Source organism: Rousettus aegyptiacus, unplaced genomic scaffold (genome assembly GCF_014176215.1).
Source record: "Rousettus aegyptiacus isolate mRouAeg1 unplaced genomic scaffold, mRouAeg1.p scaffold_m13_p_5, whole genome shotgun sequence".
Taxonomy (NCBI): Eukaryota; Metazoa; Chordata; class Mammalia; order Chiroptera; family Pteropodidae; genus Rousettus; species Rousettus aegyptiacus.
Window position 1 is genome coordinate 85,006,164 of NW_023416308.1, and position 27,781 is coordinate 85,033,944.

Sequence of the window (27,781 nt, forward strand, 5' to 3'; positions counted from 1 at the left end):
ATTAATTAGATAATTGGTAAACCTGAATGAGGTTTGAGGATTAGAGAGGTCAGTGTTAATTTCCTATTTTTTAGATGGTTGTATAAGGTTATATAGGCATACCTCATTTTATTGTGCTTCACTTTATTGCGTTTTTTACAAATTGAAGGCGGGACACTCCACCAACAAAATGATGACGACTTCCTTTATTGCAGTGGTCTGGAGCCCAACTGCAGTACCTCTGAGGTATGCCTGTACACTGGAATTTTCTTGTTTCGGAGGAAGACACAATAAAGAATTTGGGAATGATGGGGTATCATATTGCAACTTCCTCTCATCTTTTCTGAATATTTAAGATTGTTAAAACACACATACCTTTAAACACAAAGAAATAATTTAAACTGCTTAAAACACGGCTGCTTAAGGGGTCTTATATTGTCACTTTTTAACACAGATTATTTTTCTAACAGCCCTTCTTTATAAAAGTCACTGTGCTTTAAACTTGAGAAACTCATAAAAAGCAAAAAAAAAAAAACAAGAAAAAATCTATTGCATTTGGCATGTTGGTTTACGGTCCTTTCTGCGTGCATATGTATATCGTCACAGAAACTTTTTAGAAACAAATTACAAACATAATATCATACTGTTCATATTTTTATCATAAACCTTTCCTCAGGCCAATAATATTCTTCTAAATAAAGAGAGATTGCTTACCTGCTTTCATACATCAAGTCAGCAATGAAGCTGAGATCTAAGACAAGTTGTGCTTGCCTCCAAGGCCTGTACCTTTTCTCCCCACACCCCATCCCAAACCGGAAAAAAAAAATCAGATTTTTTTTTTTCACCTAACAAAATGTCTCAACAAAGGCAATGATGCTTGCCAGCTGCACAGCTCCTTGCACTTCTCAGCACCGGTTCACACCTGTAGCTCAGGGTCTTCCAAAGAGGCATGTTTTAATGTGCCACCTTCATCTTCATGCTATTTATTTAATGAATAGTTGTGATAGTCTCTGTTTCAAAATATTCTTTTCAGGGGACTTGTTTAAAATAGCGCTGCATGGTTTACCATTGGCTCCTTTTGAAGTGATGATGGGATGTGTCGGTGTAAGAATTAATCAATGGATAGTTGAGTATCCATTGTGCAGAAGATTCTGCATCTAAAAAGTCTCAGGAGTACCAAGATGTGAATGTTAATTCCTTGCCAGGAAGCACCCAGAAATTCGACTAAGGAGAGATGATAAATATCCATATAACAATCCACAATACCACCAAGAAGTCTGTTCTCAGTGGTAGGAGTCAGAGGAGTACAAAGGGCTTTTATTATCAGAATGACTTTGAGAAGGAGAGACTTGAGCTCAGACAGCAACATGGAGGGGATGTATATGGAGCGAGTATTTATGGCAAAATAAATAGTATTAATAGGAATGTTTCAGACATGTGTAGTGGATGGTGAAGAGATGAGTGTGGTTAGAAAGTAACAAAGAGAAAAATAGGTAAGAAGTTAGGCCAGGGACTGATTGTGGAGAGCCTTGACAAATGCCATATCCAGAAGAAATTTTATCAAATGAGAAGCAACTGGGTTGTATGAGAGCCAGGCCTTAGGTGGGAAATGAGGAAGTAGAGCCCTTTTGCATACAGCTCCCTAGAGCCAATTGGTAGAGAAATGAAGGGTAGAGAGGACAGTGGCTCTAAAGGGTCAATTAAAGTTATTAACAACACTGGGGAAGCTATGAATACTTGAAGGCTGAAGAAACAGTGCTGGTGGAGAGAAAAAGATGGAAGATGATGGAGAGAGAGAATAATTAGTGAAGCAAGTTTTCTATTGAGGTGAAGGAAAATAGAATCTGGAAACGTGTTGATGGAGAAGTTGGGGGAGAGGGTATCTTCGAGAAGGAGGGAAATCACACACTCTAAGACAGGAGAGACAGACTGGTCTACGTATAGAGATGGAATGGTTTCATGCAGAAGGAGACTATTTACAAGATGTGTTGTCCCAGGTTAGGCCAAGGCTCAGTGTGTTCAGGGCAGCAGGCAAGGGGTAGTCTGGTTTGGAGAGTGATGGTGATTATTTAAAGTGAAATTGATAGTGCAAAGGCTAGATGAAGAAGAGGCAGAGAGCCTGATAGGGAGCACAGACCTGCAGAGGAAAATCCATACCCAGACCCCCATGATTAGAAACCATTTCCTATAGGTGAGTTGGGGCTCTTTGGAGTGGATAAATTCTTCCAGCCCTTAGTTTTGTCTTCTCCCACGGCCTTGGAATTCTCTGGGGCTAGGATTACCTAGGTTCTTTGGCAGCACTGTCCAATAGAATTTTCTGTGATAATACAAAGATCCTATATTTGCACATCTATATACGGTAGCCACTGGTTACATGGTTGTTTCGAGGCCTTGAAATATGGCTAATGTAATTAAGGAACTGGATTTTAAAAATATATTTAATTTTAATTAATTTAAATAGTCACACATGACTAATAGTCACCACATTGGACAGAGCCGCTATTGAACTTAGTGAAGAACGAGATAAGACCTTCCATAAGAGTGGAGAAATGCATGGGGTCAGAAAGAAGATTCTTGTTTTTATAGTGAAAATTTTTATATTTGGAATTAGCCAGCTGGACTCAGTTTAGATGATCCCAATTTTGTTGGCAACATCCAAAGCATCGTAGTTGGGAGTCAGTAGAACACATATGCCTGCTTCTCTCCATCACAGCCTGTTTGATCTGGTGCTCGTTGGCCTTGACATTCACAATGAACACAAGTGTATTGTTCTCTTCTATCTTCTTCATGGCTGACTCAGTAGTCAGGGAGAACTTGATAATAGTATAGGGGTCAAGCTTGTTTCTCCGGGATGCACTCTTTCAAGGCTATTTGGGTTGCCTTCAGAGCCACAGTGTCTAGGACCATTGAGAGGCGGGTGACATGCATATCTTCTTCTCCTTCCCCTCTTCCTCTTCCTCCTCCTCCTCCTCCTCCTCCTCCTCCTCCTCCTCCTCCTCCTCCTCCTCCTCCTCCTCCTCCTCCTCCTCCTCCTCCTCCTCTTCTTCTTCTTCTTCTTCTTCTTCTTCTTCTTCTTCTTCTTCTTCTTCTTCTTCTTCTTCTTCTTTTGTGTGGCTGTGGATGCCCTTCAGCAATGCTTCCTTTGCCTTCAAGAGCTTTGCTTTGGCTTCCACTTTGGGAGGGCCTGGGGTTTCCTTCTTTGCTTTCAGTGCTATCTTTGTGAAAAGCAGACAGGAGCTTTTGCTATTTATTGAGAGGCACTAGTTTTCCCAGTGACAACCCTGGCTGATCCTCTCAAAAGTAAGCTTGTAGAGTTTCAGAAACTCCACATCCTCTTCTTTTTGCTCATGATAAACACTCACAAGGATCAATTATTTTGGAGAACGATTTTTTATGGCTAGATTCTGAGTGTTTTCTTATCTTAGGGACAGTCGTGTCCATAAATATATACACCTCGGAAGCTGCATCAGCTATCCCAAAGTTTATTAATGAGGAAATGTGGAAACACAGGAGACTATTTACTCAGGCCAAAGTAGCTTCTGTGACTTTTTTTTTTGTGGTCATAGAGAAGAAGTCAGGAGTCCAAGAAATAGTTTTGGCTTAATATCAGAGAAACCTCCATTCAGGTTTTGTCCTTAAGGAAGTTATTTAACAATTTTAACTCCATATCTATAAAATGGAAAGAATGATACCTATTTAAATGGATTGTTGCAGGTGTTACATATAATTACTAGCCATTCATATTAATTCCACACTGATTGCCAGCTAATGTGCTAGATACTAGAAATAAAATGGTAGGCAAAGGAGATATAATTCTTGTTCCACTAGCTTATGTTCTAGTGTGTGAAGATAGGCATCGATCAAATAATCACAGAAGTATATACTTTATAATATAATTACGTTATATGAAATTTCAGACTGTCGTAGGTCTAGGAAGGGAGAGTATAGGCGAGGTGATTTTTAAAACATGTTTGCAGATTTTTGACACTTTCATCCTAAAAGGTAGAATCTAATTACCCTCCCATTGGATGTGAGCCCATCTTAGTGACTCAGTTCTAAAAAATAGAATAGTGTAGAAGTGATGCTATGGAGCTTCTGAGACTAGAATAATTATTTTTCTCCTTTCTCCCTGCCTTCCCACTTTCCCTTCCCTTCTGCCCAACCTCCCCTCTTCCTCCCTTTCTCTCTCAATGCTTGTTTTTGAATTCAAGTCATTGTGTTGTAAAGAAGCCCAAGCCCAACAAATATGGAGTGTGGTCCATGTACAAAGAAACTGAATCTTCTTACCAAAATCCAATACCAACTTGCCACCCATATGCACAAATGGTCTTGAAGTGGAAACTCAGCCCGTCAAACCTTCTGGTAACTGTATCCCTGGCTGACATCTGACTATAGTTTTCAAGCAAACCTTCAGGTAACTACATTCCTGCTGATATCTGACTATATCTCATAAGAGACCACAAGCCAAAACCACCTAGCCAAGCCGTTCCCAAATACCTGACCCACAGAAGTCATAAGAGGTAACAAATGAGAATTACTATTTTAAGAAATTAAGTTTTGGAGATATTTGTTATCCAGCATTAGATAACTCATACAATAGGAAACCACGTGATAATGTCTAGTGATCATGAAAACGGACTTGATGAAATAACATTTGAGCTAATAACAAGAGGAAAGGAATAAATTAGATAAAGAGGAATGAAAACTATTCCAAGGAGCTGTACTAACACCAACATGGGCCCTCTGGGCAGATGATGAATCTGAGGAACCAAAAGTTATCCAGTAGTCTTGGAACACACAACCGAGTGGGAGAGATACAATATAGCTGAAAAGGTAGGGAGGGGTCAGGATCTTAGGTTGACTTTTCCTAAATATGGTAGAACACTCTGGAAGGGTATTCAGCAGGTAGGGATGTATCAAACCTGACATCTAGGCTTCTGGTGCTTTCCCGAGAAACATCTGATGAGGACCATATTAATAGTGGAAGACTGTAGTTTTGGATAGGTTGTTTGAGATATTTTCGAGAAATCCAGATGGTGTTGTCAAGCAGAAATTATATATACATATCTGGAGTTTCAAGGAAATATATGGATTGCATGTGCATGTTTGAAAGACAACAGAAAACAAATAGTAATTGTAACTAATGGAGTGAATTAGCTGTAATCAGCTGGAGGCTGGATGGCAAGTGAGAATAAAAGAAAACCTCCGATCTGGAACAATAAGATTTAATAGCTTGCTAGAGGAGAATGGGTCAGCAAAGGAAAATGAGGTAGAGCAGGCAGAGAAGTAGGAGGAAGTGTAAAAGACTGTGCCAGGGAGAGAGAAAGATTATTTTGGGGAGGTGATGGTCAACAGTGTTGAACGGTCCAGGATGGTGTGGATGAAAAGCCCATTGAGCTAGCTACACTGAGTCAAGAAGTGATGAACACCTGTTTTGATGAAATAAGTGATGAAGGCAGAGCCCAATTGGACAGGGTTAAGGAAGAGTGGGAAGTAAAGAAATGGAGGTAACGAAGTCAGACAATCCCTTTCTGAAGTTTAGCTGTGAAAAAGAGAAAGGACAGGAGCCCGGGATGAAATTAGAACAGTAGAAGGTTACTTTTGTTGTTTTTAAGATGGGGAAGAGAGGGTAGGATGTATAATAAAAGTGTTATGAAAATGCGAAAGGGGGCAGAATTCAGAACCAGGTCAAGCCCTGGGCACATGAGAGGCATCTGAATGTGGGCACCTGTCTTTAACACTTATTTTACATTTAAAAATTGTGAAATACAACAGATATGTTAAAAAAAAAAGAGTGCTTAAAACAAATACATGTTTTATTGAGTCATCAGTGAACATTCATGTAACCAGACAAAACCAAAACATTGCCAGTACTCCAGAAGAACCCTCTCCCTTGTTCCTTTCCTGTCACGAACCCCTCTGCCTAGTGATAAACCACTACCTCAGATTTACTGGTAATTACTTCATGTTCTTCCATTTAGTTTTCCCTCTGTCATTCTAGATTTGCTATATAAATATATATCTCTAAACGATGTTGTTAAATTCTCCTTATTTTTGAACTTTATATAAACACAACTATACTACAGGAGTTCTTTCATTTCATGCTTCTTTCACTCGATAATACTATTTAAGGATTCATCCATGTTGTATGTATTTATCATTGTATGTATCTACAGTTCATTAATTTTCAACACTGCATCGTATTCCATTGTACAATTATGTCATGTTTCATTTATCCTTTGTACCATTTGTGGTCATTTGGGTTGTTTCTTGTTTGGAGTTATTACAAAAAAATACCCCAGAGAATATTCTTGTATGTGAGTCCTGGTGAACATGTACCTGAGTTCCTCTTGGCTGTATTCCTAGGAGGAACATCTGGGTCATAGAGTATGCATATCTTTAACTTCACTACCTAATACCAAACTTTTCTAAAATGATTGTACCGATTTACACTCCTATAAGAAAAGGTGCTTGACTTTATTAGGAATGAGATAAATTGTATCACTATTATCAATATCTTTACTTGTCTTACAAAGCATTATCTTCCTGAGGCAGGTGCTTCCTAAGGGCAAATTCTAACCTACCAGCTCTCCTAGCTTAAGGAAAGTCTCATAGTTTCTATCTCAGCTTGATTTACCATTAAGTGAATCACTGTTTTTCTGTTACAAGTTAGTTTCTTCCTTGGTAAAATTTGGGAGTAACAAACACTCTTATGTTATTAGTGATACAAGTAATCATTACATCTCAGTGTAAGCCATCCCTGCAGAAGGTTGATCTTTTGCAGCCAGTATAGTACTACATTTGGGTGGTTGGGTGGAAGATGACGAGTATGAAATCTGAATCTGGACTGCCTGGGTTTGAATTCTCATTCTGTATTTTCTAGCTACATGACCCTGAAAAAATTATTTCTGGTTTTCTCTGGTCTTTAGTTTGCTTATCTATAAAATGATAAGAATACCGACCTCATAGGGGACTGTGAGGATTAAGTGAGGTTATATATGGAAAGTACTTAGAACAGTGCCTAGCATTCTACTGCTTTGATATATGTCCGTTTCAGTTTTGGGGCGATAGATGTCAATGGTTATGAACTTATGCTAAAGTCAGAAGAAATTCAGTTCCTGACTCTACTATCTCCTGACTCTATGACTATGGTCAAGTTATGTAACTTCTCTACACCTGAGTTCCTCGCTTGTAAAAATTAAGCTAATAATGGCTACCTTGTATAGGTGCCATGAAGATTGTGAGGGAAAATACAAAATGCCAAGTGCTGAATATGGGTGTAGTACATGGTAATTGCTATCATTTAAGCAGGTCCCAGGTACTGTTCCTGCCCTCAGAGGCTGGGGGTAAACAGCTCCTGGGCCCCAAACCCGTAAGTCCTATGCACTGACCACTGGGTGGCTGAGGAGAGTGAAAATGTGTGAAAGTTAGGGTGGAAAGACCACAGAGTTACTCTCATTTATGTGTAGGTCCTGGGTAGTGTACAGTTAGCTAGATGAGATCAGCACACTTTTTAGAGGCTCAGATATGGGGGCATCCCAGTACACTGGTAACTAACAGAAAACAAGTTGTGTGTCTGACGTGAAGAGCTTTGGGGATCCTTGTGAGAAAATACCTAGTTGATAAGTCTTCCTGGAAGAAAAGGTTTTTAAGCTGAATCTAAAAAAAAAAAAAAAAAAAATGCACATAGATGGAGAACACTGAAGAAAATACTGGTCAGGAAGTCACAGTATGTCATGAAGAGCTTTGAATCCCAGGCCAAGGTATTTTTCCGTCTGTGATTCAGTAAGGAATGGGAGACCTTGTATTGCCAGGTGGCTGTGAGATGGGAGCTAGACTCTGAAAAGCACCCAGGTGCACTGTGGCAACAGTGGTTTAGAAACCCTATTGTTTGGCTGGCACTGCCATCAGACTGTCGGATGCTTGTTGAAGATGATATTTGAGAGAGATATGCCTAGTGCAGTTTTAATGCCAAATTAATTATGTTTGCGCATTTCCGAAAAGGAGTGTTAAGGTGGCTGGGTTATTATTGTGAACCTATTATATCACCTTATTATCGCATGCAAACAAAATGCATTAGTACCTGACTGTAGTGGTGGATGCCTACATAGGTGAGAAAATTGTATAGAATACAGGTATATACAAATAAGAACAAGCAAGACTAAGGAAATATAAGATCGTCGGTGTTGTATCAATGTAATATTCTGATTGTGATTTTATATTATAATTTTGGAAAACATTACCATTGGAGAGAACTGAGCAGGGTGAACAAACGATTTCTCTGCATTATTTTTTGCAACTGCATGTAGATGAATTTTCTCAACAAAAAAACTTCAATAAAAAATACAATAGTAAAAGTTTTGTTTTGTAGAAAGTGAGTCACATTCCCCTTTCCTCAGTTACCTATATTTAAGAGATTCCTGGGGCACATAAATTAGGTGTCATTATTAATCCTGAGACCCCACTAGAAAGAAGAGCAAAGTGCCTGGAAAGGACCGGAGCAACAGTACAGGAACTGCTTTGCTATTTAGATTTAGGTTAAACTGTACATTACAATCACCCCAAATTCTGACAGTTCTGCCACAGTTGGTCAACTTTATCCAGCTGTTTTCTGACTTACCCACTGGCTCTACTATTTTGGGGTCACTACCTCCAACGGTAGCTTTAAAATAATTATCTTATTATGGAAGTGTAGTTTATCTACGAAAAGAAAAAGGAAGAAAGGAAGAAAGAAAAAAAATAGGCATGACATGAAGTTGCCAGATATAGCCTTTTAAAATTTAGGGAGTTTTTACCTGACCCATTACTTTAGACAAGTACAACCCACAGAGATGAGTGAACTTAATTTCTTCAGTGACTTGGAGAAGACCGTGCTAACAGGGCAGCGTTATTACGAACTCTGTAATTATCCTTTCTCTGCTATGCTAAAGGTTACCCTTCCCAACAAACAGCAAGGCCTACTTCGACTTGAAAGAGAGCCCAGAACTTTTATAAAGTGAACGAAAAGAGAAGAAAAAAGGCAGGCTGGGAATTCCGCCCCGGGAGGGCATCCACCGTACTGTAAAAGAACCACCTGAATTTCCAGAAAAAAAAATTGTCTTCCCCTGACTTGCAGATTTCCGCGAGTCCAGCAGCGTTCTAAGCGGCCGCAGGAGCTTTCTGCGTCCGCGAGGGAAACTGAGGCCGGTTAGACGCGGCGCGAGTAGCTCGCGTCTCGGAGCTAGCCCCAACTAGGGGACCCAGGCTTCCAGAGTCCTCTGCGCTGGCGCAGGCACCTCCATGTCGCCCTTCTCCCGTCCGCCCCGCCCAGCCCGGGACAAAGCCCGGAGCCCGCGCGGGGCGGGTGCAGGGCGGCTCCCGCGCGAGCCCCGCTCCCCCGTGGGCGCGAGACTCCGCCCCGCCAACCCCTGGGAGGGAGCCCGCGCCCCAACGGCGAGGCGGCCCAGGCGACCCCGCCCCGATCCCCATGACGTCACCGTCGGCAGGAGGCCCCGCCCCCGGCCCCGGGCGGCAGGCCGCATGACGTCACCGAGGCCCCACCCCTCCGGAGCGAGTTCGGTCCTGGCGTTCATTTCATTCCTGTCCTCATTCCGAACATTCTTAGCATCGCTCGCGCCGCGCCGCGCCGCCCGAGCCGAGCCGAGCCTCTGCAGCCGCCGCCGCGGCCCCGCCGCCCGCCGCGGGCGCCCACCAAGCACTTTGCAGACTCGCTTCCACCCCGCGGGCCAGTCCGCGCGGCGGGGCCCGGGCCCGGGGCGGCCGCGTCCAGGGACAGGCCATGCAGTGAAGCCCCCCCACCCTGTCCACCTTTGCCCGGAGCCGCGGGCGGCAGCTGTGTGCACCCAGCCGGCCCGGGGGCAGGAGCGGTGCTAAGCAGGGGTGGGGTGGCCCAGCCCGGGGACCGGGAGCCGGGGAGGGAGCCGGGCACCGAGCTGAGGGCGGGGGAAGCGGCGCCGAAGTTTGCCTCGGACTCACCGGGCGCTGCGGCGGCTCCCTTCGCGAGGTAAGTTGGCGCGCGGGGCTGATGCTGGGTGCGAGGGGCGCACGGGGCGCCGGGGGGCGGGGGATCAGCGGCGCGTCCCCCCGGCGCGTCCCGCTCGCGCCGCTCTTTCTCTGCGGGCTCTGCTTTGTGTGTGGCGGGCGGGAGGGCAAGCGGAGGGCCGGGGCCGGGCCCCCGCGCCCGCCTCCCCGCGCCCCCTTCAAGGTGAGCGGCGGGTGCCGCCGCGCGAGTTGCCGGGACGCCAAGTTGGGCCGCGCGCTGCGGAGCCCGCGCGGCAACAGGCGGCCCCAGCCGGCGGCCCTGAAGGCGCCGGGCCGGCCGCGCCGCGCCCCCCGCGCCCCCCTCTCCCGCCCGCACGCGCGCACACGCACACACCCTCACATCCTCGGGCCGTTTTCACGTTTTTCTCGGAGAAGTCAGAAGTTCGGAGCGAGCGCGGGCGGGCAGAGCCGCCGACGCCGCCTCGGTGCCCGAAGCCGGCCCGATCCCCCCACAGAGCCTCCCGGCTGCCCCAGGCGTCGGGGACCCCCGAGGCGGGCCCTGGGTCTGCGTCGAACTGTGCTTCTGGCGGGGTTTCGCTCCTTCTTCTCAAAGATGAAAGAGGGTACGGTCGTCTTTGCTGCTTCTCCAGGACTGTTGCTGCCTCCGCCGCTGCTTCATTGCACATTCAAGTGGAAAATTTTCAGGAGTCAGCAGAAACATTGTGTCCAAAAAAGACTGAGTCGCAGTTACCACCAAACCCTGGAGGAGACTCTCCCTGGAAAACTTCCCTTCGGTAGGAAATACTGGGGGATTTGTTTGTTTATTGGAAGAGAAATGATCCCCAGGAGGGGAGAAAATCAGGGTGCACTTCTAGTCTTTGTTCATAGCAGCAACACTTGTTTTCAAAAGTCCGGAGGCCCGCTTTAAAGAAAGTTCAACTTGTATGAGTTTCCTTTTTAAAAAACTGTATTTTTTTTTTTTAAAAAACTAAGGCAACATTTTAAACGAGTTGAAACAATGGAGGGCTCACACTTCCCTTATTCTCCTCCTACGAAAAGAAATAAAATTTTCTTTGCTTTTTATTTCTTTTAAAAGATTTATTTAAAGTTGAATGGTGTCACTGTATAAAAATATTTATGAAACAATGAAATACCAGCCACTAGCATTTCTCAGAAGGCTTGTTAACTTCTCAGAAGCAAGTGGCTGCCTGTGATTTGCAGAAATGAAAATTGACCCCAGTAAGTACTGGAAACTTAGAGACAGATGATGTTGCGGGAGCCAGTAATGTAAAAAGGCCGTGTTTTAAAAACAGTGCCTTGGAGGAAGCCCAGGTCCTGGGACAGAAAGGTCTGCAATACCTATCAGATTTCAAAATAGTATTGAAAAAATGGAAAATGCTACGGATATTGCAAAAGATCAGAACTCTATCAGTTCAGGACAACCACATATTTCTTTCTCGCCACCTTTCACTGTGACTGTTTCTGAAAGTTGAGGTGGTCTGATGGCTTGTGTGGAGCTGGTGCCTGCAGGTGGTTACCTGAGTCGACAGATCTTTTCAGGAAGATGTGATCTCCCTGCATTGTTGGAGTAGCGAGTGGGCTTCTTTTCTGCAACCTGCTGTGGATCTTGCTTGTGTCTTTTTCACCGGGGACTTCTCCAGTAGGGTACTCTGAGACAGGCAGTGGCTGGAGAACAGAATTAAGGCTCTGCCCAGTGAGTGGTTCATCTTTTCACTGTTGCGTTTTGCGCCCTTCTGTAAATAGCAGGATCTTTGGGCCCAAACACATCTGAATGCTTATACGGGCAAGACTTAGATCTAACTTTGGTAAGAATCTTTTCTCTTTAGGAGGAAATAGTAGCACTGGTTACAAAGTGACTCAAGAAAGACGAATGGATTAGTTGAACCTTTGTCAACAGGTTTTGAATTGTTGATTATTTTGGGGGGAAAGGCTTATTTTTCAAATCTCACTATTTCCATAAATGGTCACAGATATTTTTGTTTAGCATTTCTTTGTAGCGCAACTGTGTCGAACTCTCAGGTTTCAGGTTTTAAACAGAGTTTACAATTCTTTTATATGTTGTTGGTATAAAAATAAACTGATAAGCTGTATCCTTTACTGGTTCTTACTGATGGTACCAAAGTGCCAATGTAGACCATTTTATTTTTACTTTAATGATAAATATTATTTGATCCGCAGTTTTAGAGGAATATTAGAATACCTTTTCTTTCTTTCTTTTTCTTTCTTTCTTTCTTTCTTTCTTTCTTTCTTTCTTTCTTTCTTTCTCTTTCTTTCTTTCTCTTTCTTTCTTTCCTTCCTTCCTTCCTTCTTTTTTTTTTTTTTTACAAGTTTGAAATGAACCCAGTGTGACACTTTGTTTTGACAGTAATAGTATAAAAATAGTATAGGAAAGAATCTTTGTTTGGAGTCCTCCTCTGTGTGATCTTTTATAAAGTAACAAATAGAACTCCATTCAGAGCATATGACTGAGAGATGATTAGAGTTCCCCCCCTCCAAAAAAAAATATATATATGTATATATAAACCAGGACTCACCACGGCATATATTTAATGAAATTTAAAGAGAGTGGGCAACCTAGCTTAGTTTGAGCCATATTGAAATGAATTTCTCACCGAGAGGCGCTTCCTTGCATTGTGGTACAATGCGTGTCTGGGCCCCAGCAGCAAACTAATTACACATAAGGAAGGGTTGAAGGGTGTTCAGCCTGGGGGAAATCAGCTTCCTCCTTTCTTTCCCTCTTCTTCTCTATCCCTCTTTTACTTTCTACAGCAGCAATTATATATTCATACACTCACTTTGGGGACTGACATCTCTTTAGAAAAAGGACAAACAAGTCTTAAGGAAAAACTGGTTTTTTTTTTTTTTTTTTTGCTGCTTGAGCTTTAGTCATTTATAAACAATTCTGAATTTTGCTGACTCTTACAATACAGAACAGCAAATATAAGAGCATTTCTTACTGGGAAAAATTAGGTAGAATATATCTGTCGTCTCTGTGTAGATCATCATATTCATCACATTTTTAGTAGAAGAGTATGTAACGGGAACAGTCGGAATGTAGATCCCAAATGTTAGATAGGCTTTTGAAGAAATGAGCTGTGCCATTAACAATATTTTAAGGTTCCTTGCTTCAGAAATGAATTGCTATCTCATACATGGTGGTTGTACAAGGACCTGCACATCTGTGGGATTACTCCTCTCTAATCTCTTGTGCTATCATGTGTTAATTGTGAGCATGATGATACTGCCCGCACATGAAAATTGTTGTGCTTTTTCTCTCAAAAGGTTGGTGCAAATAACTGCATGTATGATCGATCTAGTGTCCGTAAAACAACCATGTTGACATACAGATAGTAGGTAGATAACACTTTTAAGCTTGTACTTTAGGCACTTTGTCTTGTTCCCAGTAAAGAGATTGCAAAAGAAGAAAAAAATATTGCTGAGTGAAAGCTGTGCTTAGAGGTTGAATCTGTTCAGTGATAAAATTTTGGGGGCCTGTTTTCTCCAAAGACTGCAGAATGCTGGCAAGAGCAAGTGTCCATCCAGCTTTCTCTGTAGAACCACAGAGAAATCAGAGACCACCTTTCAGTTGATAAATGCGGGTGTTACAGCTTCCCCTTTAGAGTTCAGTGATTGGAACAGTAGAGTGCTAATGTCCTACTTCTGAACTCGGCAAGAAAAGTATATTGTAAGCTTTTTGCCCTTTGACAAACTTAGGCTTTGCTGCAAAGCTATTGAAGACTGACTGATGGCTAGAAAAATCTTTTATAGCGGCACAGTGCTTTTTCTTATTTTATCTGTAGAAGCCACAGACTACCCTGTGGTATTTAATTTAGATCTCAAACCATGTTTAAACAATACATGTGATGTATTTTATTCTTTCATAGTCACAAAATTGATAATATCAAGTAATGTTCATCTTAAGTATTTAATGTTTCAGGGTTCGGCTCTTTGACAAATACTAGGTTAGACCCTCTTGTGTTGCAATTACTAGATACTTATGAAATGAAATCAGGGACGTTCAGGGCCTTTCCTATTCTGGGATAGTTTTTGGAATGCTAGAATATTTGGATTTAAATAATTTTAGTGTTTTTATGGTGGTTTTTATGTTGTTTTATTTCAAAGCTGTGAACCATTGAGAGTCCATAGTCAGTAACATACTCATCACAGGCTTTCTTGACTGTATCCTATATTTGAACTCACAGTTGAAATTCACCCATTTCTTCAGGTACATTTGGGCTTTGTAGTGGTGCAGAATAAGAGAATTTCGATGTATGTATTTTTATTTTTGTCAAAGCAAATGAGATGCCCAGAAGGGTGGATTTTCGGGATGACGTTTCTTACAGGGTGGCTCACTCACAGCTCTTAAGTTCTCCTTTTGTCCACTGGTTTTTGGCATGGTTGGAAGGATTCTCAAAAAATAGTTTCCATAGTCTGGGAGTTCTGGCTAACTGTGAAACCAGTGGTTTCTTTTCTGATTGGATGGGGGGCGGGGGAGGTGGAGTGGAGGGAGATGTCTTAAGAGGCTGTCTTTTCTACTTTTGTGGCAGGCCAAGGGAAGGCTCTATGCTGGTTGTGTTATGAGTCTCCTCTCCTCCCCACCCCTCAGTACCCCACCATTAACTATCCTGATGCAATGCTTTCTGCCTTTTTTTACATTAGTTTTAAGGCTCTGTCCTAGAATTTCATTTGCAGTTTTAGTTTAAAGGACAGAGCCCAGCATTGGAAAATGGGTTCAAAAGAAAAAGCCAGCTTATCGATGAACAAATTAAGCCACTGTTGTCTCCACTGGGGAATTCTGGTTGCTTTTAGGCATCTGACAGGTTTAGATGTATGTGTAAAGTGACTGAAACACTACTGACTGGGAATACACAACAATGACGAGTGCTGTTGTTTTTACTGATATATAAACTGAAAAACTGCTGCTAATGGTGGGAAATGTTAATTATGTGAGAACATATTGAACTTATATTCTCTGGCATGAACTTTAAAAAAAAATATGCATGAACTGCACTGCTTTTTTATAGGCACAGCTTTCTAATTATCATAATTCAGTTCAGCTCCGCTCTTGGAAGGAGTTCAAGTGCAATCTCAATTTAACTTGAAAGGAGATTTTTCTTTTTACACTGAGAATGTTTAAGAAAATTTGAGAAGTTCATCCAAGAATGTTTTCCGTTTAGGTGTGGGTAATTTGGGGGGATGAGATGAGTGCCTTTATGTAATAGTTAACTAGATCTGAATATTAGGAAAAAGACTTAATTTTTTTTTTGCTTTGCACCTATGCAAACCTGCTTCTTGTGCATTTTTGCATAACCAGGTGTTGTTATGTGTTGCCGAGTTCTCTTTGAAAACTGGAGTCCTTTCCCTAATATTATATTAACCAAAAAAAAATGAATTATTATCATTAATGATAGCTGCAAAGATAGGAACCTTTTTAGAGAGAGTAGAAAGTAGAAAAAAATTTAGAAATCTTATGAATTAATTTGACAAAAATTACCATTAATCTTTTATATCAACCAAGCCTTTAGAAGGTGATCTCCTTATCTGATCATCCTTACACTTTGACTTTATGGCATTTTGTGAAGGGAGTCATCTTTGACGGCATTCATTCCAGTGTCCAATGTCCTTTAAATTTCCTGTGACCTTAGTGTCTTTTCAAAGAAAAAAAGTTAATGCAGCCCAGGCGCCAAATCCTCTGTGGAATCAGTTTTAATTGGAAGAAAGAACAACTTCAGCTGGACCTTCCGACTTTCGTCTGGTCTCACTTCTACTGCTAGAATGCAAAGGGAGCCTGCGGAAACCAAATGACTTCATTTGCTCTGGCACTTCAGAGCCGAATTCACTTCCATGGTGGTGAAATAAAAGGAGCCAAGTGTTTTAAATAGCCACTCCCCAAGGCCCGCCCGCCCGAGTGTTTTGAGAAAAGCGCATTGTCTGCTTTGCAGCTCTAGCTGGGAGCCTGGCTTGCCCTCCCCCACCAGGCAGCTCCAGTTCTGAAGTTGACATCTGGTTTTCTCTCTGTTCACCTGATGTATATACCGTACATGTGCACACATGCGGCGTGCACGCATGTATCCTGCAGGTAACGTGTATTTTCGACCATTGACTGTCTGTGTGTTTCTAGTCCCTGGTGGGATAGGGGGAGGCACAAAGCTAATAGCACAAAATAAAATGTAAACACAGTAGCTGTCCTGCATGCCGCTGCTGCTGGGTTTCTGTCCGATGGTGCTTTCTGGGTAGGCGTGCCTATTGTTGTGGCAGCAACAGGCGGCAGAAGTTGGGGCACCATATGGCGGATGTGGGCCTCAGATAAGCTGTCTGGTAATTTAGCTTATCAATAGCATTTTGATATGCTTCATTTTCAGATCACCCATCACTGTGGCTGGGGGTGTCTTGGGGGCTAACTGAGTCCGAAACCATTGAAACCATTGTGAGCAACGCTTCCTTTGGTGGAATCTCTTTCAACCCTTTCTCCCTCGGTGCCTTTTCATCTGACAGCCTTTGGAAGACAATGGTGGTTGGCGTTAGAAAGAGCCCCATCAGCTGAAGGAAAGGTCAGTCCCCAGCCCCCAACCCCACCTTGAAATCTGGGCCACTTAGAAGACCTCATCAGATATTTTCATTGATAGGAAAACAGGAAAAAAAGCTAGTTAATAGCATTTCATACTGGCAGAGCCAAGAAATTCCCATAATTCAAAATTTGCCTTTGTTTTAAATACTGGCCAGATAGGGCTGATACTGTTTTTATATTGATAAAAGGTTTCTAGTTGTTGTACACTAAAAATATCTCCCTAATTTCCTTTCACCTTTGAGATTTACCTTAATCATAAAATTTAAAAATGATTAGCATCTATATAACTGGGTATAAGAGCAGGTATTATCTCTGGTTTGGAGGCAAGAAGCAGCTTCCTTTGTGACTAGGAATTGTAAACAGGGAAATGCTTCTAGAACACCTCTACCCAATAGATGTCAGGTGAAGATGAAGCAAAATTAAAATCTCTTTCACTGTGAATTGGAGTGGGGCACAGGGATGACTCTATGCCCCTCTGTGCTCGAGAGGCAATAAAATAAGCAGAACCACCTTCTCCGTGTTTGACACTCATCTGTTACCCCTTGGGAGTGTAGCAGTTGTTTCCAGATATGTGTGTCAGGCTTTCTGGCAAGCGGGTTTCAGAACTAATTCTTGCCTGATTGCTTACAGAGGTAGTTTTACTTTTGAGTAGTGGGGATGGTCCTGACGGTATCCCTTGACATTGCAGAGGGAGGGGATGGAAAGGGTGATCCTGACAGCATCTCAGAGATGAGCCTGCTGCTGAAAAGCCACACGCAGCTTTTCATTCTTTCCTCCACTTTGAGAATCCTGAAATACAGATGCTTCCAGTTTTGCATAGAACTGCTACTTGTCCCTGGTCATTTAAATATTTACAAGTGCAACTGTTTGCCAGGGATTTGGTGATCAGGTCTTCTGTGAATGGTGATCAGTAAAATGCTCGGGTGAAATTTACAGGGAGAAAAACAGGCATGTAAAGAGATCATCGCAATCCAGTGGGAAAATTGTGTATCCCTTTTTTCGTGAGTTCCAAGATACAAACTTTTTCCATATTTGAACATGTCCTACAATTATGGCTGGCCAGGCCATGCTCATGACTCATGATGTGATTGCATACACTCATCAAAGTCTGTTGAACAAATGCAGAATGCTCTTGATGTCACCAGTGCTCTTGTCACAGAGGGCAATATGAAAGTGTATGGAAAGCATGGATATTGATCTGTCCGAGAAGTCGTTTTAGATCTGTCTTACTCAGTCTATTTTGCTTATACTTTACTCTTTATGTATACACAAGATTGACATGATTAAAAAGTTTTAGTATGCATAAAATGATTTCTAAGTGATAAGCATTCTGGGATGGTTTTGCAACAGTGTTTCTTAGAAAATCATTCTGCATCTTCCAATTAGTGTCCTAAAGTTGATGAAACGTGTGTGCGTCTATATCCAGGAAGATCTGGGAGGTTATTCTTTATTAATGGGTTGCTTTGAGGGAGCGAGTTGGGAAGGGCTTTCATTTTTTTACACATTTGTATTTTTAGGAGCATGAATTTCCTTACGTAATATCAGAATAAAGGGAAAAAACTCAGTAGGGTAAGCGTTCCTGACATTTGCAAAAAAATTTGTCTCCCAGTGATAGGGACCAAGGAAAGATTTGCCGTGCACATGATTTTGAAGTTGGGCCTTGAAGGGAAAGGTTTTGTTTGTTTGTTTGTTTGTTTCCAGATACCATTTTAGGAGTAGAGTGGGGCTAAGTTGTTAACAAACAGCCTCTCTGAAATACTCTCCAGAGTAATGAACTCAAACCTGAAATAAAGATACAGAAGCTTTTTTGCCAGTCATGAGCTAGTATAGATCTGAAACTTGACTGTGAGCAATTATCTGAAAGGAGAAAAAGGGAGAGAGAGAAGAGAGAACTGGTTGACATGGGGAGTGGGAAGTATACTGATTTAGTTTTGGAAAAAGACTAATAATGTAGGATTATAGGAGGTTTGGAGTTAGACATATGTTAGTTGGACTCTTGTCTCAGCCACTTACTAGTTTTATGGTGTTGGACAAATCACCTCTCTGAGCCTTGGTGTCCCTATCTGGAAATGTCAATAGAATGCCTCTTGTATGCCTTACACTTAGTAAGTGCTCAGTAAATAGCAACTTCGAATGTTTTCTTGCATACCAAGTCTTCACAGATTTCCTGCCAGGTCAGCCTGGACAGGGACTCTTGAGGAACACCCGGGGCTAGGGCAGAGTTGGAAGAACCGGACTTCTGGTCTTAGGCAAATGTATTAAAATCCAGGAGAGGCTGGGGCATCCCATCAAATCCTGGTCCATAATTGCTTTGAATCACACTTCCCCTGTCCATAAAGTGGAGGAAATCCATCAGTAAATACATCATATTTGAGGTCATTCTTTGCCAAATGGTCTTATGAATTAAATGGAAATGCTTCTAAAAATGGGTAGCATGGTGCACCTTCATCTGCCCAAAAGGAAACCTCTTCCATAGGTCCTTGCTTGGAAGCCATACTCTACACTTTGGGGTAGGTTCTAAAAATTCCTCTCTAAAGTGCTTGTAAGGAACTCTTCATAGAGAAACTGTGCTTAGTGCCCTGGGCCTGCTGATAGCACCACTGAGGAATAATAGTTGCTGGTGTTCTGAGGGCATTGGACTTCAGGTGGGAAAGAGAGAATAAGAGGCAGAGAGGAACCACTCCCTGCCTTGGCTGCCTCCCTTGCACTTCTTAATATCTGTTTAGGGCAGGCTGCTTAACTTTGAAGAGTTGTGGTAAAGCTTCCTTAAGAGCTAACTAGCTCAGTGTGTTACAGCTGCAGGTGTGACTGCTGTTAAAACCCAGATTATTCTGTTCCTCCAAGTGCACTCCAAGCTCAGGAATTACGTCTTTGCCTCTTATCAGACTCCTTTCTTTGTGTCTTAAATATAATTTAAATAATAACAGTCATTTTGAATAGTGGCCCATCCCTTTACCAGTGTATTCACATATTTGAGAAGATGTTAAACTGAGATGAGTGTCTACTTGGGTTAGTACCCAGGTACTTCCTGGGTAAGTGTGTTGAATTATTTCTCACAGTTGGTGAGTAGAGACCTGATTTTTCAGTCAGTTGTCCTAAGCTGGCTCTGCTTTGCTCAGATCCCCAACTACTCTTCAGTGTGTGTCTACATCCCCTTGTTTTCAGACCTGGGCCACTCCCAGTGACTGGTATGAGCAATTAAGATTGCTTTGTGTGAGCCTGAGCTGGGGACCACCTGCATTTTATTGACATCTATTGTTTCTTAACCAAGGTATGTAGAATGGTGTGTTGATTAATGTGGTTTCACAGTCTTTAAGTTAAAAATTAAAGTTAAAAATTGTTGAGAGATGAGTAAACTCGTTGGGAATAGGGACTTTTAGAGGTAGCCAAATGACAGTTGAAGGGGGAGAAAGATAGATTTAAAACAGGTATATACAACCTCGTGAATCTACTAAAACCCACTGAATTATATATAGCAGGTCCTCAAATACCGTTTTGTTCAGCATTGTTTCGTTATACTGTTGAGATGCCTTAGGAACTTAACTCTTGTTTATATCAATTAGCCTGTGGTAAAATTGGTTTTGTTGTGTTGGTTTGCTTGAAGTTGAAGAACCTATCTATGATGTTAAGTGAGGACTTACTGGACTCTAAAAGAGTAAATTTGTATGGTATGTGCATTATATCTCATAGAAAAAAAAAATAAGACACTGAATCTAGTTATCACACTGAACGTCGGACGCGCTCACCCCTGTACCCCCAGCATTCCCCATACAGTGTGTACGTTTGTTTTGCTGGTCAAGTGATTAAGCTTGATCTTCAGAGCAGTGACCTAGTAAGTAGTTAACGTTTCTAGTTTGCTGCTGTTAGTGAGGGGCCTAAATGAATCCGATGGAAGTATCTAAAATGGAAGATTTTTTACTTTATAAAGAATGATTTCAACGATGTGCAATGACTCACTTCTTAATGATAAAATGTTGACCGTGCTAACTGCCCACATGGCTTATACTTTAAACAGCCCAGGAACTAAATCATAAAGGATAAACTAGGAGATCATGAGGAAGAGAGACTCAGAAGGCACAGGAGGTCACAGTCAAGTATTGAATCTGATTTGTAAGTTAATTTAAGATGGGGGGAAAAAACAAACAAACCCAGAGTCAGGTTAATTTATACCCCATGTTTTAGGCTCTGCTCTGCCCAGTGTTTTCCTAAGTTCAACTTAGTCTTTCTAGTTCCTGTGTCTTCCCACCAGATGTTGACTGTCTTCTTCACAATAACTGTTTGTGACAGTTTTTAACCATTTGTATTTTCTAAAAGGTTATCCTTTACTGTTCCTTGTGGCTATATAACTGCTTGCTTGGAACAGGCCTGGCTTATGCTTCTTGTCTTGGTGTAATCTTTAATAATTAGCACCCTTTGCTACTCTCAAAATGTTCGGGTTTGGATGGTAAACTACATGATCATTCTTCTAATAGGAAACTGTCGAGGAAACTGGCTGACTCCCTTTAAGCAGAATGGAGAGAAAATCCAGGCAGGAGTCCTTTGTGGTGCCCTGGTGTTGAGCTCAAGACAGTATTATTCTTGAAAGTGTGTCCCAAGCTGTTCTGAGACCAGAGCTACAATAGAGGGGCATTTCAGGGAACAACGTGTCCTATAAACCTGTGCTAGTTTCAACCAAATCGTTTCAAACACTCTGCCATTCTGAAGATCAATTCCTAACATATTAAAAAAATTTTTTTCTCGTCGTTCATAAGGATGATTCAGCATTGGTTCATTTCCTTTTTTGACTAGCTAAGTTTAATTTAGAAAGAAGTTTTTCCCAGTGGAATTCTGAAAGGTTTGTTAACTGTGAAATTTGGGGATTTTAGAACCTGTGGTTTCAGTATGCTTGACAGTGTTTGGTTTCAAACTTGCTTATATCTGTGCTTTTTTGCAAGAGTGTGTAATGATGTCCTATGATGTACTTAAATTTATAAGGCAGGGAAAATGGAGTGGAATTTTAGGAATTTAAGAAATTTTAGGACTTTGCCTAAAACCAAAAGTAATTATTATGATACTGCTCAATTCCCAGTGGTTCTTTTGGACCACTGTTTATTGAGTTCCTTTCTCATGTGCTTTAGGCAGTAACCTGGGCAGGTGTTCAGTCCACTGTATTATCTTTCAGGTCTCCCTGAAACAGTGGCATCAGGGCTTTACTGTTGAGAGCTCGGAAAACTGTTTCCTTGTTGGGGCAGTTCATTGGGAGAAGGCATTTGAAGGACCTCCAGGGGCTGGGATGTGGATCCCTCTAGCTGTGTGGAAGGACGGCTTGGTTGGACAGACCCTGCTGTTGGTCTCCCTGTGACCTTGGGCAAGTCACTTGAAAAATCTCTGGATTCCCTTTCTGGGAAGATAGTACTGGGCCACCTGCCTCTCTATTCTGTTTTTTTAGCTGAGCTTTAGATTAAAGAGATAAAATGTGAAAGCCTTAGGCAGAAAGGTCCTGGAGAATTGTTTTATTATCTGAGTCATCCCATCCACAACCCCACACTCCCATCCCAAAGCCAGGTTTTATGGAGGAGGGAACAGTTCTGCTGACTTCACTCCATAACTCTTCTTTTAGTTGCACTAATTCCTGGGGCCACTCTGGATGAATTTGGATACGGAAGGAAGGCTGATAGGCCAGATTCTGTCTTAAGCCCATTCTTCAGCATTACCTTATTTAAACCTAAGACCTCCATTTGTAGTTGAAGAAAGTGAAGCTCAGAGAAGTTTAGTAATCTGCCCAAGGTCACTCAGCTAGTATGACAGGGCCAAAATTCTTAGATCTGTGTGACTCTACACCTATCAGGCTAACAAAAGACTGCATGTTAAGTCACCTGTCAGATTTTATTGTGGCATATGAATGGATTTAAGGTAGAGTAACATTGTAACAAAGGTAGGAGTCCCCTTACTTGGACTATGTGCCCAGAAAAAGCGAAGTACAGAATACTTTGTTTTGTGTTCATGGTGGCCCATTTTACTCTCTCTTCAAAACAAACAAGTGGCTAAGGCCCTAAAAATGCTGGATGTGACCCAGTCAAGCCTTTCCTAAGGGAATTTTCCCACCTTAGTCATTTGTCTTCTTGAAATGTGGCAAGATTCACCCCTCCCCTTTGGTTTCAGTCCTCAAGGACTAGAGACTTGGTAGTACTCCTCACCTTTCAGATCAGTTGCCCTAGCCATTGAAAACAAGAGGGGAAGGCTGCTATTGGGGCCTGGGTTGATCCAAACTGCTCTGTGTGTGTGTGTGTGTGTGTGTGTGTGTGTGTATGTTTTGGAAACTTGGAACTGGACCTGCCAGTTTATCTGGTTTTTCTCTGGAATGTGCTCTGTTGGCAGGCTGTCAGAATAAGTTAGCCCCCTCTATCACCCTGAAGGCTTGGATATGGAAATGGCCTCATGCTGGGGGTAGGGTTTAGGCAGATGACCTTGACTTCACTCCTTGATAGTGGGAGTGCTTTGGAAACCTGGGAGATGAGGTGATTTTTCTCCCCTCTCCATCTAGGTGACTGGCTGGAAAATAGTTCTAGGCTGTGATACGTGATGGGCAGTGGCAGGGAGGAGGGGAGAAGGGAGTTATATTAACTGTGCTCACTTAGAGCCCTTAATGATCAGGCCTCTGAAAAAGGCATTAGATAAGGGGCTTTAAAATATTTTTAAAGTATTTAATCTTTAAAATGGGGTTGCTACCTATCTTGGACATCTTGGTTGATTTTTAGTGTGTTATGGGTGGGCTGGTTGATACTGTCTTTTCCTATGTTCACCTAGTTCTGGTGACTCTGGGCTAAAAGGTGTTGGGGCCACTCATGGACAATTTCTGAAACTTGTGCTCTTATCTTCCTCTCCTTCCCAGGACTTGTCCCTTTCATAGTCTTTCCTACTGCCTTTCTGGTACTTCTGCTTTGAAGTCAGACCCTGGTTCTGTTCCCAGTTCTGTTTGTTGGCTGAGATATTGGGTAAAGTATTTAATCTTTTGGGCCTCCATTTCTTCACCTAAAAAATGAAGAAAATAAAAATACTTCCTCAAAGTGAGTTTAAAGTGAAATATGATGAAATATGGTGAATGGTCCACAGTGGGCTTTTCCGTTGCCCCACCCCCCAACCCATTCTGAAGTTTCCTGCTTCCTCTGCCCTCGGTTCTCCATCCAAGTTTCTGAGGGTTTGTCCCAACTAGAATGGGCTAGTCTGACAGGAGCTCATTTATTTGCTTTTCCATCTTCCTCCTCTGGGTTTAGTTTTAAGCTTTTTCCCAGCTTCCCCTGTTGCTGGATTTCCTGCTCTGTTGTTTTTCTCTCTTTGGACAATTTCTCTTTTGCTTTTATATTTTTACACACACACACACACATACACACACACACATTTGCGTGCACACCCTCCTTCCACTTTTCTTGCTTTCTCCTCTGTTCTTACCACTTTGAGATTTTAGAGACCCTGTCCTGCAGTTCCCTAGGTTTTACCAAGAGTGGTCCTCAGAAAAGCACCACTTCTTGATTCTGCTTTGTTTAACATTAGAGAGCATTGACTTTTGGATTTTGGAGTTACCAGCCCTCTTAAAAGTTGTTACTGTTTTGAGAAGATAAAACTCATTTTGATTCTCATCATGCTTATGGACTTATGGAATCACACACATTTCATACACTTGTCTGTTTGTCCTTGACAACCTCTTTAATATTTCTGAATCCTGGTTTCCTTACCTGTAAAATGGACATAGTAGTTCCTGCCTTATGGGTTATAGCAAGGGTTAATTGAGGATTAGCACAATGCCTGGCAGAGAAGTGTCCCATAAATGTTAGCTGCTGATTGTAATTATGATTGTGATTACCATCCCCCAGTAGCCAAGTACCTCTTCCCGTAGCATCTTTCTTTCTGAAGGAGGGGACAGGAACAGTGTCTATTTTTTTTTTATTTTAAGTTTTCAAAAGTTTTATTATAGTTTTATTATGGCAAATTTAGTACAGTAGAGAGTAATGAACCCCTGTGGACCGCCATCACTTATCAGCAGTCAGTAAGTCATGGCCATTCTTGTTTCTTCTAAACTGCTGCCTCTTCTCCCACTAGATTATTCTAGATTATTTCGAAGCAATCCCAGGTGTCATACCATTCCATCAGTAAATTTTTCATTCACGTTTTAAGAAATATGATTCTTTTTAAGAAACACCAAATACAAGATCATATGAACATTTTAATAATAGTTCCTCAATATTAAATATTTCATCACTGTTCAAATTTCCTTCATTGTCTCTTGAATGTTTGCCACAGTTGGTTTGTTCAAATCAGGTCCCAAACAAGATCAACAGGTTGTATTTGGTTAGTATGTTTCTTAAAACCCTTTAAAGATCTCTCCTCCCTCTTTTTTAATTTATTTTTTATTTTTTTTACTTCTTACAGTTGATTTGTTATAAAAAGCCTCATTGTTTCTCTTGTAGACTTTTCCTCGTTTTGGATTTTACAGTTTCATCTCATAGTCCTGTTTATCATGTTCTGCTATCCTTTGTATTTCCTATAAATGGAAATTAAGATTTAGGAGCTTAATCTGATTGAGGTTTATTTAATTTTTGTTTGTTTGTTTTTTGACAGGAATATTTCGTAATGTGTATTCTGCCAGGAGGCCTATAATGTGCACTTGTCTCTGTTATGATAATTAGCAGACATTGATTTATAATCGCTGTACATATCTATTATTTCATATGGGCTTTGTGAACTGGTACTATTCCGGTCCTCTCATTTCTTCATTAACTAGCATACTCTTATAAAGCCTTTTTCTCATCAATTATTTGGTTAACCTGATGTATAGTTTATATAGGAAAGTCAGGTTTCTGGTTTTTTTTGTTTGTTTTTGTTTGAGTATCATTGCATAATCATAGATTTTAAATGCTTGGGTGCTTTTGAATTTCTCGTAGTTTCTATTCTTATTAATGTTTAAATTGTACCATCTTTGGCCAATGGGAGTTTCGTTAGTTGACTCCTGTGTCCTTTTGATGTGACCCTAATATTTTTTGATAGCTTTCTTGCTGTCCAGTCTCTTTTTGTATATTCTTGAACTTAAAATGGACCATTTCTGCAGAGTTTTTGGTTCCTTTTAGTAGGAAATGGCATTTTCAAGCTGCAAGGTGGGCGCCTTTTTTTTCTTTCCCACTTCTTCAGAAATGGATCTCACCTACCATGTCAACTTCTTGGCCCAAGGTTAAACAAAACAAAACAACAAACAAACAAACAACTTTCCTCGCAGACTTTGGCTTCTTCAACTCTCATGTGCCGTAATGCATGTGCTTTTCATCTTGTCCTCTTCTCTCTCAAGAAAAAGGCCAGACTGAAGAATTTCCCATGGACAGTTCATGGTTTGATTCTCATCCTGAAGGCCAAAGCTCATATTAATTTAGGCTTCACAGAAGGCTTAGTTATTGCCCTCCGTCATGTCTGCCAGATAGTTTGTTCTGCCCCTTGTTTAAATAACCAGAAGGTGAGAAATTCCTTATTACCTCTTTAAACCATTCAGACTGCAAACTGCAGTTTGATGATATTGTTGGGTCATTTACACACATCTGCTTGAATAAATACTTGTTGAATAAAGTTTTGTACCTTCCTCTCCTGAAGTGTGTAAAATGGAATATATTTAATATTCTAGTCATTTAAGGAATTTATCACTAAAACGTTGTTTTTATTAGCTAAAAAAAAATTTAAAGCTTTTTTAGTTTTAGGTAGATTTATGCAATGGAGTCCTAGACAGAACACAGATATCGTGCTGTCGTGGGTATACCTAATAAGCCTATATGTCTAAAATAAATGTTTTCTGTTTAACAAGTCTGCTATTAGACTTATTTTTAGTAATTCCTATCTCTGCTTTTTGGAAATTGTTTTATACCCATGTTGGTATATCACAGCACATGCACTTAGGGAAAAAAAATAAGTAAATAAATGTAAAACAAACAAAACAAACATAAAAGCCCTTCATTTTAAAGAAAAGTTATCGTGCTTTCTACAGTGGTTCCATTCAGGCCTGGAGTTTCAGCTTTAGTAATACTTTTTGTTTTGTTGATGAAACAAAGCCTTATGCGTTCACAGTCCAGCCAACACAGTCTCACAGCAGAATGAGTGAATAGGCCTGAAATTATCATCATTTGTGACATCCCTGAGAAATTAATCAGTGTCCTGGCCTGTGAAATTTGGATATTCATTTAGACATGACACCTCCCCACCCCCCAACCCTTCACCACCCCCCTCCGCCCCTGCCCTGCCGTTTTATTTTTTTTTAAGGCAGTTAGCTTCATTTAATGGTTCTTCTGTATTAAGGAAAGTACAGCATTGTAGGGGTTTATTCCCTCCCCTTCACTTCAGGGGCACGGAGAGGGGGTGAGGAGCCTGTAATTCACAAGCCGGCTTTGCCCCGAGGTAAACTTGGTTTCACAAAGGGAATTTTCATTGTGGTCCTGTGGCTCCCTAACATAGTGGAGGCTTCAGGAGGCAAGTGGTAAAAGCTACCAAAGAAAAAGCTGGACTGGAGCCACTGACGTCATGTCAGTAAATCTGTTGGAGGAGCCCAGCCGAGCAGAGCCTGCCAGCCAGCCTCTGCACTTTGGCCTTGCCTGGTCAACTGTTCTTACTGCTTCATCCCCCCACCCCCAAGCAGCCTACATTTTTGTTTTCTTCCCCTGCCTTTCCCTCTGTGCCACTGGGCTTGTTTTGAAACCTGTAAACACTTTGAAAGCCACCCCTGAAACTCAGCCTGTTCTTAATGTCCTGTTTTGGGGGATGTGGGGGTGGGGGGACAGGGAAAACCCAAGGATTGGAGGGTGAAGGAGGATTGAAAACTTTCCTCTAGTGGGACTTCTTGATGACGAGTGATTCTATGGGGACATCATGGGCAGCAGCCAGAGGTGCCAGCTCCAGACTCTGTACTTTAGAAAGCTTTGGTCTTCAGTTGTGTGTGTGTGTCTGTGTGTGTGTTGTGTATTTGTATTCTTGCATGCGTGTGTGTGTGTGTGTGTGTGTGTGTGTGTGTTGGGGAAAGAGGAATCGTCCGATGATGAGTGGAAATACGGAATTTCAGTCTTCTATAGAGGATGATTTAAGGGAATGACTTCCACTGTGAGTCCTTATTGCCCCATTACTCTTTGGTCAGTTAACCCTGAATTCTTCCTGGTTTGCAAGTGTAACAGTTAAATCTGGGGCTACCTGCTTCTTTACATCTTGGGTATTTAGAGTCACAACCTCAGA

General features: G+C 41.7%; 1 protein-coding gene across 3 annotated transcripts in view; it reads left to right on the forward strand.

The window, feature by feature from the left end:
- Positions 1–9,630: 9,630 nt before the first annotated feature.
- The window catches only part of TEAD1 (TEA domain transcription factor 1), a 248,626-nt gene continuing 230,475 nt past the window's right edge, over positions 9,631–27,781 (forward strand). The window contains exons 1-2 of one of the 3 annotated variants that reach the window (XM_036220453.1): positions 9,631–9,982; positions 10,611–10,754. The gene's annotated coding sequence lies outside the window, so the exon portion shown is untranslated. Of the gene's footprint in view, positions 9,983–10,610; positions 10,755–16,445; positions 16,533–27,781 lie in introns of those variants that run through there. The other 2 variants (XM_016135432.2, XM_016135433.2) reach the window with 2 other exon arrangements.